The sequence below is a fragment of the Accipiter gentilis genome, chromosome 16 (genome assembly GCF_929443795.1).
Source record: "Accipiter gentilis chromosome 16, bAccGen1.1, whole genome shotgun sequence".
Taxonomy (NCBI): domain Eukaryota; kingdom Metazoa; phylum Chordata; class Aves; order Accipitriformes; family Accipitridae; genus Astur; species Astur gentilis.
In genome coordinates this window covers 254436-266573 of record NC_064895.1, presented here as the reverse complement: position 1 = coordinate 266573, position 12138 = coordinate 254436, and positions in this window count along the sequence as shown.

The window sequence follows — 12138 nt, the reverse complement described above, 5'->3', positions numbered from 1 at the left end:
CACCTTCCTGCCAGGGCAAACGATGAGTGGTGTGATTTGTTATGACAACTTTACTGATGTTTGCTGCCTCCCCTCAGCGCCCCCCCTCCACCCTTCTATTTATGATAAATGACATAACACCCAATTTACATTTAGCAATGCAAATCTCCCTGGCAGTAACAGATGCTGCTGTGCATATGGAAACCAGTTATTTGTATCCACTGGCTCTTAACAAAAGACTGGGGAGATGGACGGAGTGGGCCGCCAAAAGAAGCAGGCTGGAACTGAGCAGGGACTGGGCCTCCCCGACCTTTATCAAGGGGGTGCTGGTCATGCTGTGACAGTGCCAAGAGCCAGCACAGCCTGTGTCTGGGAGGGCAGCTGGGGGCAGAGCATGGCAAGGTAGCATACGATGGTGGCAGTGGCACGGGCCAGTCCCTGTTGCATGTCCCTTCCACTGAGGGCTCGTGGTCAAAAGCCAGTGCCCCCCAGTAGACTAGACTTTGCTCATGCATACATGCATGCACACATGCATGTACACATGCATGCATAGGTAGACAACATACATGCTGACACAGCAGCCTGTATTTGCACATGAACACTCCCACACATACGTGCACACATGAGTTCTGGCAATTCTTTTTACCGCTGACCTGTAAGCCCCCCACTTTGCAGTTTTGGCTTGGAGCACCCCAGGGAGTCTCCGCTCTCCCACACATGCCCAGGACCCCACTGCTGCCCCCCCCCCCAGCCTGGCAGTCCAGCCTCCCTCCCCACCTTAGCACCCTCTGCCCGGCACAGCACAGCCCCATCAGTGCCATTCTATCCTAACCTTATTTTTTTCAGCAAAGTATAAAAGGACAAAGGGGAGAAACTTCTCTGGAGTGTGTGGAAATAAATAAACAAGGCCTGAATTGCAGCCAGCAGCGCCGTGTTGAGGCCTTTGTTGATATAATTAGAGTTTTGAAATGGGATTGATTAAGTGCCACTCCCCAAGACAGAGTGCATCCTGCCCTCAGCACAGGCACGCGTGCGTCCTTCGCTGCGTTCCTCTGCCAAGGGCTGCTGCGGCACAGGGACACCAGTGTGGTGCATGGGGAGCGTGTGCATGCGTAGGGTCACGGCAGAGGTGCAAGGGAGGACTCGCGCAGTGACACAACCCCTTTGGAGCACAGCACCAAAGCACTGAGCACGGATCCTAAGAGGGCGTCCAGCAGCATCAGGAGCCCAGGACATCTGGGGGATTCCGGTCCCATCACAGCCAGGTCTGCTTTGGAGCAACCTGCACCCTGTCCCAATGCAAGCTCCTACCTCCCTGCGGATAAGCCCAGGTCTTCCCCTAGAAATGCAGCAGGATTCCCTGCCCACAAAGCCCAGCTGCCTCCATGCTCATTAATGATTGTAATTAAGAGACAGTTTAATTCTGTGCCATGCTTCCCTCTTCTGTGGTGATTACAGCATGTGCCCTGCTGCTCAGGAGGCCTCCTGGGTAGGCTGCCCACAGCCCCAGGGGAGCGACCGTGGCGAGGGGCTCAGCCCTACAGAGTGCCGGGGGGGGGGTTCCTGTGTGCTCCTCACCCTCCCTGCCCCCTGAGGGAGACACAATAAGTACCAGCAAAAAGACACTGCTGGAGCTTCTTCTCTTTCGTGGCTGCCCCTGCCTGGCACCATGCAGTTCTGATGGGTCAGCGCTTTTGGGGAAGAACAAGACAGCCCACAAATACTTCCTAGAGAGAAAAGAATTACAGCAGCTGACCTCAGGAAGCGTGCACGTGCATGGACACACACCTGCAAATGGAGAGCTACACGTACCTGCAGCTAAGCAGCTCTGCACTCACATACACACGTGTGCACAGAGACACACCTCTGTCTGCACAGCTACATGTAACTGCGCACAGACACATGTGCATGGACACGCACATGCACACATGTCCCAACATGGACAGACGCGTTTATAAGCAGACATATGCTTGCACATGTGCATGCACACAAACATGCATGGCTAGGTGCACGCTCACATGTGTGCTGGTGCAGTCCCTGGTCCCATACAAGGGCTGTGGGGAGCTGCCCCTGCAGGGTGGGGAGCTGAAAAGACAAATGGGGGGGGGGGGGGGGGGGGGGGAGCTGGAGAGAGCCGCTGGGCCTTGGTGTCTCCACTTGCAGCTGCTGTGGCGGGTTATTTTACAACCACTCCAAAAATATTATTCAAGATGAAGGAGAATCACGGCTGCTGCGAGCGAGCACAGGGCCGTCGTGGGGAATTTATCATTCCGAATTGGGTGCCCCCCCCCCCCAACGCCGCGGTGATGAAGTGCTTCATTAATGGGAGATGCTGCGGCTTGGGGCTGAACGTGCCTGCACCTGAACATGCCATTTCCTCTGGCTCCCAGCCTTGGCACTCACACGCCCCCTCATCCCCACACAGCCCCCCCCAGCCACCCAACCAGCCTCCTGGCTCCACACAACCCCCCCCCCCCGTTGCATGGACCACTGCCCCACAGTTCACAGTTTCCCTGGTCCCACAGCTGGCACCCACTGGTTGTGCCCCCCCCAGCCCTGGGAGGACCCACCCCGAACCCTCCTCTGACAGTGACACGGGGTCATCCCTCGCTGCTAATGGGGACCTTCCCTTGTTAAGGATCTGCTCATGCCGAAGCTATAAATCTCACTGGCTTTTGGCGGGGCGCAATGGAAACCATCATAAAAAATTCATACCAACTAAAGCAAACAAACAATAAACAAACAGCCAATAATTAAATGGTGAATTAACAGGATATATTTCATAGCCCCACAGAGCCGTGCTGCGGGACAAGCCCCAGCACGAGGAGAAGGGGCTGGATCCTGGGGGGACCCGGCCCCTCCCAGGGACAGAAGGGTGTTCCTGGCCCTGCAGGGCTGCTGCCCAGGACCCCTCACCTGGGCCCCAGCACAGCCACACCAGGGGACACGAGTGGCCCTGCAGGGGCTGGTGAGGCTGGGCGTCACATGCCAGCACTATCATGACATATCATGATGACTTGCACAGCCAGATAATGGTGGAGCAACCACAGCCCTTCCTACCTGCCAGACCGCCATGTGCACACAGTGCTGGGCTTGGCCCACATTGTCTCACTTTAAGCTGGTGTGTGATGTCATGCCCATCCCATGATGTCACTGATCTCTATGACATCACACTCCCCTCCTTGCTCCTGCCCTGGCTGTAATGTGCCTCTGAGCACGCCTGCCTACCAGCACCCAGGGGCTGGCCCTGGCACCATCCATCACAGCATGGGCACATGTCATTTGTAACTGGCACCTTCATTTAAAGGGCTATTATCATCCTAATTCCCCCCATTAATCACAGGGTGCTGTGTGATGAACGCCAGGAGAGCTGATGTCTGACCCACAACTGATGCAGGATGGGAGGGGGCACCAGCCTAATACCCCGAGACTCTGACACCCCCTCCCGTAATGCTGCAAAAGGTGGACGAGCTGACGCCCTTCCTTGTCCCCACCGGCTCAGGGAGCCAGCACCCCAGCGTGAGGAAGGAGCCACTCTCCCTTGGTCTTTTTTGGTCCCAGAGCTGCCAGCCCAGGCAGCATGCTGGGTGTCAAGAAAGGTAGGATGTCCCCCACCACAGCCCCACGACCACAGAGGGCAGGGGCTGCAGGACAGGAGCCCTGGCTGGGGATTTTGTAGAGGTGGAGGGGGGGAGGTCAGCTTTTCCATGGCTGCCATCGTACCAGGAGGTGTATCCTGGAACCGACCCCACGATTAACCACTGACTTGGCCCCGTCCCACAATATTGATTTTTTTTTCCATAATTCTCTGAAGAAAAGCCCAAGCCCAGAGCTGTGATTTCCAAAGCCTGTTTTATAAATAACCGGGGTCACCAGCTGCCAATTGCTGTAATGCTGCCTTGATACAATTTAATAAACATAATAGCCTCTTCCTTCATTGTGACAAAGATACTGGTGGGGACAGAGCTGCGCAGAGGAACACACGGCTGAGACACATGCGCGCATGGCTGAGACATGCACACACACGGCTGAGACGTGCATGCACACGGCTGAGAGGTGTACACGGCTGAGACAGACACGCATGTCTTTGACATGCAAGCACAAGTCTTATACACATGTGCACACGGCTGAGACATGCACATGCACATGGCTGAGGTGTACACATCTGACAGACACGCACGTCTTTGACATGCAAGCGCAAGACTGATACACATGTGCACACGGCTGAGACATGTACACACGCCCGAGACACGCGTGCTCGTGGACGCGCAGCGCGCATCTGCCCACGAGGCCGCCGTCCCGCGTGGGGCCGCCCCGGGGCCTCCGAGAGTCCTGGGGCGCCCTCTCGTGGCTGCGGTGCGGGTCGGGCCGGCGAGGACCGGCACCGGCACCGGCACTGGGCGCTGGCCCGCGGAACAGCCCGGCAGCATGGGCGCCAGCAGAGCTGGGACACGGGTGGAGGGGCAGCCCGTGGGCCCCGCCGTGCCTCTGCCTGCTGCCGCTGCCACCCGCCCGGTGGGCCCTGGGGATGCAGACCCTCCTGCAGCCATGGCCCTCACGGGACCGCCTGCAGAGCCGCTGTGGTCCCACTCGGCGAAGTCCGGGTAGCCAGCCCAGTGCCAGGCCCGAGGACCCCCAGCCCCCGTGGCTCCAGACACAGAGTGGGGCCTTGTGGCCCGGGGAGCACCTTCTCTCTGCACCACAAGTGGGTCTGGGTCCCCTGTCCCACGTTCTGGGGGCCCGTGATGAGCCCCTGGTGGCCGACCCCTCTCCGGCTCTTCATCTCCCACGCCCAAACCTGCTGACTGATGCCAGAGACTCCAAAATCAATTCCCATCCCCGCCAGGACACGGCGAGAAGGCGACAAATCACGGCTGCTGCTCCGCAGCCCCAGCGCCTCATTTTTCTTGCTGAACTCCGTAATAAGAAATCAATGGCAGATGCTGCACTCCTGATGCATCTCCCCTGGGACAGGCGGCAGCAGGTCCTCTCCACTCCCCCCCCCCCCGCCCCCTCAATTCTCAGGTCCCCTCACCAGACCCCAGCTCTGGTGGGGCCCACACTGCAGGGCAGCTGCCTTCTCACTTGCAGACCCTGGCCCTTTGCTGGCTTCCCAAAGCCTCCCCACTTCCATGCACTCCGTCCACCGGGTATGCTCATGGGGCCAGGCTGATTCCCACCTATGGTGTAGAGCCCCGAATGACCCAGCCAGCGGCTCTGGCAGGTCCACCCCCTCGTGCTGCAGCCTCCAAGGTGGCTGTGGGGCTTGGGGAGCCTAAATGGGTCCCTGTAAAGTCATGGGTGGGGGCTCAAACCCAGCCTGGAGCGGAGCATAGCAGGAAGGCACCCAGCAGGCTCTTTGCCCAGACCTGCAGTGCCAAAAGGATGGAGCGGGCGGGTGGGAAAGACCCAGGCATCCTGCAGGCACATATCTGGGGGGAGCATGGAGCCACTGTCACGCGGCAGCTCCAGCAGCTGCAGAAGGGCCTGGGCTGGGGAGAGCCGCTCCAATTAGCTGTAATCGCGCTTCCCCGCAGTGCCTGACACCGAAAAACCTACATAATTACCAGCAGCGACAGGGAAGGCAGGACCATGCACTCGTGCTTAATTGAGTGTTTACAGCCCGGGGGTGGGGGGGGGCAATAACAGCTCTACAGAAAAGCACCCCCCCCCTCCCCCCCAGCCAGAGAAGACACAGGGGGAGGGGGGAGAGTACAGTCCCATCCCTTTGCAGCAGTGTTCACTCTGTCCTCGCACCGCTCCCTGGGGTGTCCCTGTCCCCAGGTAGACAGGACAGGTAGCCCCAGCCACCGCCACCACCACCACCACCACTGGCAGCCCTTGAGCTCATGGTTGACTTGCAAATGCAGCTGCAGGAGCTGGAGGTCTCACTCCTGTCAGCCAGGCTGAAATCCCTGGGGCCAGCTGGGATGGGGTGGGGGTCACCATATCCAGACGTGCCCCAGAGGCAGTGATGGGGCATGGGGACACACCTGCCCAAGGTCTGGGTCCTCCTGCTGGGAGGGGGGGGGAGACACAATCCCAGAGGGATGGCCAGGTTTTGGGGCTGGAAGAATCACACCAGGGAGGGGTAATGCGTGAAGAAGTGACAGGCGCCAGACCCCATCCTGCGACCAACACCAACCTGCCCACACTGTGCCACCCCCAGCCCTGGTGGACAAAGCTCCTGCCCAGCTGTTTTCTCCTCGTTAATTTTTCATGAGTGTGATGATAATTCTGCTCACCGCATTGCCACAGACCCCATAACAATGAGCCACAGTGCTACCCCCAGGCCAGGCAGCAGCAGCATCGGGAGACAGACGAGGCCAGAGGTCTCCAAAGGGGGCACAGCCAGGGCTCTCCCTGCTGCGCCCATTCCCTGGTGGGCCCTTGCCTCCAGAATGAGAATGGGCTCCTCCATGTGCTTCTGCATGGCATGCATGGGGGCCACACGCATGGGGTGTGTATGGGGGCACACACATGCCAACACACATGGGAGGATGCACAGAAATAGGCTTGCGGGGACATACACAGACACCTGTGGAAATACACGCATAGAGATATGTGCATGGAGGCATGCAAATACAAGTGCATGCATGTGCATGACACGCCCTGTGCCCCCCCCCCCGCCCTGCAACCTGACAGCCTGGAGGCCTTGCAGCATCTCCCACTCTGGAGGTGCTGGAGCTGGTGTCTTCCCTGCCCTTCACTCTCTTCCTACCGTGGCCAGAAACAACTTGTGGGATGGGGCAACTGGGTCAGAAAAGTGCTGTTTTCCATATTGCACAACAAGGGACATTGGGGGTGGGGGGCACACCAACATTGCCCTGCCAGGCACGAAGGGCACTTGCGCAGAACCCAGGTGTCCCAGTCCAGTCCCAGTGGATGCTCCCCAGCAGCCCTGTGGCTGTACAGCACCGCTGCGCCACGGCACGCTGGCAGGCGATGCTGAGCAAGGGGCCCCAAAATAGGACTTGGGATGGGGGGCAGACAGCTTTCTGCCATACCAAGTCCTGCCCTCCCAGATGTCTTTCTGATGTGCCCAACTAGAATCACTAATTCCAATAAACCCAGGCTAGATTAATTTTCATTTCCCCATGCAAATCAGTGCTAATTAGGATGGATTTAGTTCACATCACAGGGGCTGTGGGGACAGACGCTGCACGCGGTCGTCACTCCCCAGCCAGGCTTTGGGGTGTTTCATCCTCAGTTAATGATTTGGGAGGGTGGACCCCACAGTCTGGAGGTCAGGCGCCAGGGAGGGGGCAGCAGGTAGGGCAGGGATTGCTCCAAAATGCCTGGTCCCTCCGACAACGCTCAGGCCCTGCGCAGGATCGCTGTGCTGGCTAGCATGCCTCCCCCACCCCTCATCAGGACAGCCCCCCACGCTGGAGCCAAATCTGCCTCTCCCAGGCCTCCCCCCAAGAGCGTATTGCTGCCCCCGATTAATGCCCATCGGGGATGTTACTGGACCACAGAGGCAGCAAGCAAAGCTGATGGGGCAAACACGGGTGCCAGGGAGAGGAGGGGGATCTTGCCACCCAGGGACTCGGGCCCGTTGGGGGCCCAGGGCTGGAGAGAGGAGCCGCTGGTTTGCGCAGCTCAGAGCGAGGCAACGACAGGCAGAGGCGGGGGGGTGGGGTTCCCAGGGGCCCCTCTTCACCAGCAGCCTTTTAAATGCAGATGGAGATCTGGCCTGGAGGCTGGGCTGCCTGGCGCTGGGGAGCAAGCGATGGTCCCAGCACTGGCCCGGCTGGGACAGGCCAGCAGCACCCAGCAGGATGCAACCGTCCCCAGATGCCCGGAGTCTGCCCTGCTCCGCGGTGGGGCAGGTGGCAGCTCAGCCCCCCCAGCTCTTTCAGATTCTGCCTGTGCCTCCTCCTTTGCCAAATACTTAACTAATTAACACTGCCCGCAGGCTCCTGTTTACGCAGCTTGTTGTTGAGCCAAGAAGGACTCCTGGCAGCCTCAGAGCAAAGACAGTGCAAACTGCAAATAGGACCCCCCCCAGCACAAAGCTTAAACCCCCAGAAGGGCTGGGGCACCTGGGCTTTGCCCATTGCTGCCCATGATACGCGGCTGAGCCCGCAGCAGCACTGGCACTCTGTGTGCAGCCAGGTGTGCCCCCATGCTTGGCACTGCGCGGCCCACGACTGAGACTGGCCCCGTCCCACCGAGCACCACACAGCCCCCAGGACCTGGGCACATGCATGCTGCACAGCCGGTGGCTTGACCCTGGGAGAGGCCCCCCTCTCTCCACCTCTGTGGGTGGGACAGGCACCAGCGCAGTCCCCCTGTGCCATACCTCCAGCCCCCTTTGCCCCTGGCTCTGCGGGCCCTTAAATCTGGCTTTCCTGGTGCCTCTTGCTCCCACCCCATAGCCCAAGGGCCCCCAGACTTTTGCACCCCCAAGCATCCCTGAGCAACCCTATTCCTCCTCTGCAGCATCAGAGAGGCTGGGGCAGCCTGGAGCAGGGGCAGGAGGGGGGCACTGCCCAGCTGCACCCCACACTTTTGTCTACTCTCTTAGCTGAGTGGGTGGGGTGTTCACAGCACTGGAAGGAAGGTCAGGAGCCCTTATGCTGATCCCTGGGTGGGGAAAGGCAATGCAAACAGCCCTGGTGTGGTTCCCTGTATCCAAGGGGTGCAGCCTGGACGTGGGGACAGCCCCAGAGGCAGGATGCTGGCTCTCGCTCAGCCAGCATGGGTGCCAGAGCAAGAGCCTGCACTCCTAGGCCCCCCAGCTGTGCCTAGGGGCAGAGAGAAGCAGGGGACTGAGCCAGAGGCTGTGGAGGGCACCATGATGTGCCATGCCATGGGGGACCACGCAGCACAGCTAAGGGTCTAGGCAGGCTGTGAGGCCAGAGACGGTGTGACAAACAGCCAGAGGCAGTACCTGCCTCCTGCCCTCATTATATCCCCCTAACAAGCTCAGCACTGAGCCCTGGGGCCCAGCTGGACTCAGAGCTGGTCATTACTGCTGACAAGGACCTGTCAAAGTGGGAGATGTGGTGTGTGCCCCCCCTATGCACGGCACAGCCAGTGGGAGCATGCTGGGGGGGGGCACCACAGAGCTGGGGACACCTACCCCCTAAACCTTGCCAGGTCCCCTTGGGCCCTTCCCTCCAAGCCAAGCAGGAAAGTAAGTGTCCCCCTACCAGGTCCAGGTGCAGGACAGGTCCCCTCTCCTTGCCCATGCTGCTGCCTGGGGACATGGTGAGACTCAAAGTGCAGGGAGCTGCATAGGGACCCTGGGCTCCCCCCTGGCAGCACTGCCTGGGGCCAAAGGGAAACTGGGAAGGAAGGAAGGAAGGAAGGGGCACAAGGAGAGAGTGCAGGCAGCCCCGGGGAGAGAGGCACTGGGCCAGGTGGGAGACAGGGATGGCAGGGCACTGATCCAGGGTGGAAGGGAGCTCTGGACAGGAGGGCAGGGCTGTGGGACAGGACCACTGCTGAGCCCTGGATTTCCCCCTCCAAGCTTCTCTCCCAGGATCTGCCTGGAGCAGGAGAGATGGAGGAGGAGGATGAGCACAGCCCCCCTGCTGCTCGAATCCCCCAGCAGAGCTGCTCCTTCCCCGGGAGCACCCTGGCACAGATAAGGAGCCCGATGATCCCCAGGGCACATTTAATCTGGGACAGGACAGTTATTGGATAAATACCATGAATATGTAAATTGCATTTATGCTGATTTATGGCTGGGGGGGCAGGTGGGGAGCAGAGATGGTTTAGTTTAGTTTAATGCATTTATTTCCCTGCCTTGAGATGGAGAACAATCTCTGAGCTCTGCATCTGCCAAGCCAGAGGAGGCGATTCAGGCAGAGCCATGCAGATGGGAGCACCCCAGGGCCAGGCGGGATTTGAGGGGCCTCACCTGTGGGGACGAGAGGTGGGCAGGCCATGGGGTACAGCACCCAGACACCTCCACCTCCCATCACACTCCCTGGGGCTCACTGTCCTCACGTGCACCCCCAAAGGGGTGTGCAGGAGGCAGGTGCCTCCATCCCCTCCATGCCAGTGCTGGTCTCCTGGGATGATGTATGGATCCGGCACAAGACCAGTGGTATTTCAATTAATTTCTGGGCCTTGCAAAGACTCCTGACCTTTCACAAGAGGCAGAGAGAAATTGAGGTGATTAATCTGGCAGGTCAGGGTGGCTCCTCCACTCTGACACTCCCTGTATGTTACATGGGGTGGGTGGCAGACCCCTTTGCATAAACCAGCTGCAGAGGATTTAGCAGCGAGATGCCGGCAGAGTCACAGCCCCTTTCTGCAAACAGCTGGGTCACAACCAGGCTATAGGCTCCAGGAACGGAAAAAACATGAGCAAGACCAAAGCCTAAACTCGTGCTCAGCAGCCTCGGAGCGCATGTTCCCCTGAGCACACACACCCGTGCCCACAGTGAGCATGCAGCAGGCAGCCCTCATGGCTGCACAGAAGCAGACACGGCCACCCAGCACCACCCATTCTCCCCCATGCAGGAAGGCTGTGGCACTCTTAACCCATTGCCCATCAGATGCAGATGACTCTCCCTACCTCTGCTTGCCCCTCACATCTCACTCGCCATGTAGCTGCACCCGCAGGAGGAGGGCAGCAGGGGACTGGGCTGCACCCGGATGGGGAGGCTGCGAGGAGCACCTGGGCAGCCAGGATGCACATGGTGGAGCTGGGAAGGGATTCACCTCTTAATTTCATATTAACTGCTGATCAATCCAATTAGATCCTGCATGTAATGAAGGCCATCTGCTTGGTAGGGCTGGGCCCAGCACTCCCTCCCCATCCCAAACCATGTGCTACTATCCTGTGCAGTCCAGGAGTGCTGGCAGGGAAGGGGTCTGGGTATGAGAGGGTGATGAAAGGGGTTTTACCCCATTTTCCAGATGACTCTAATTAAGTTGTTCTCTTCAGCTGTTAAATTAGCTGGAGCACTCCCCCCTTCCCCTCCCTACTCTTCTCAGATGCAGCAAATCAGCTTCCCGCCCCGCCCCCTCCCCCCCCCCCCCCCCCGCAGGGCTTTGCAAATAAATAAATAGACAGTCCCAGTAAAATTAACCATATGAGGAGCTGCAAATGAGGTGGAAAATTTTAATGGTTCTGCATTTAAAAGCTGTCTGACAGGAGGTAGGGACCTGAGTGAGCAAAGAGGAAACAGTCCTGGGAGTTGTGTATTGCCCGCCCCAGGCCCCTCACTCCCTGATTTCCTTTATTCTCTGCTGTCCCAGAGCAGTGCATCTCTCAGCTGGTGTTTGAGATGCTGGGACTGGGGGAGGACCCCCAGTGTGGAGACCAGGCATCTGTGCCCCTGCCGCCCATCCTGCAGCAGCCTCTGGGACACCTCAGGGCCAGGAGACCCTGCACCCCCTGGCCCTTTGTGGTGCCAGCAGGGCCTGGCACAGGTTAACCCGGCCAAGCCAGGTGGGTCAGGACGAGCGGATGACTGGGGTCGAGGGCCATAAACTCCCCAATTAGCTGGCAGCAAGCCCCCGGGTGAACTGGGTTCCAGGGACAGGTGGTGCCTGCTTCCCTGCTCCATCACCAGGAGCTACTCCTGCTCCCAGCAGCCCCAACGCGGCCCACTTGGCCCAAAAAGGTGCGAGCCAGTGCCCCCCTAAAGCCGCGGGAGAAGCAGAGTTATATCTCCATGCCCCCACCCCATCACTCCAGCAAAAGCCTGTCCCAGCCAGCACAGCCCCTGTGCAGACCCCTCGATGCATTTATATCTCCTGATTATTCTGTGGGCAGCAGAGGTGGAGAGGGGGCAGCTGGGCCGGGCCTGGGGGGCCGCAAGAGCACGGGGACCCCTCCCCATGCCCCTGCTGGTGGTCTCCCCGGGGCAGCCCCGGTGGTGGGGTGCTGTAGCCCGGGGCAGGGCTGCAGCACCGGCTTGCAACCCCCGCCCCGGGAGGGGCCGGCAACACTACGACGCCCTCCTGGGGGGCTGGGCTCGGGGGGGCTGCTTTGCCCTTGAATGCCCCCCATCCCCTCCCCAGCTCGTCAGCGAGGGCCCGGCCGTGAATATTCACGGCAAGCGGCCGGTCCCGGGTGGCAGTGGGGGACAAGCAGCGACCCCCGGCCCATTGCTCACGGGGACCAAAGGGGCACCCGCACCAGGGGTGGCGGGAGCCGGCGGGGGGGGTGGGGGGGTGGGCTGCCACGCGAGC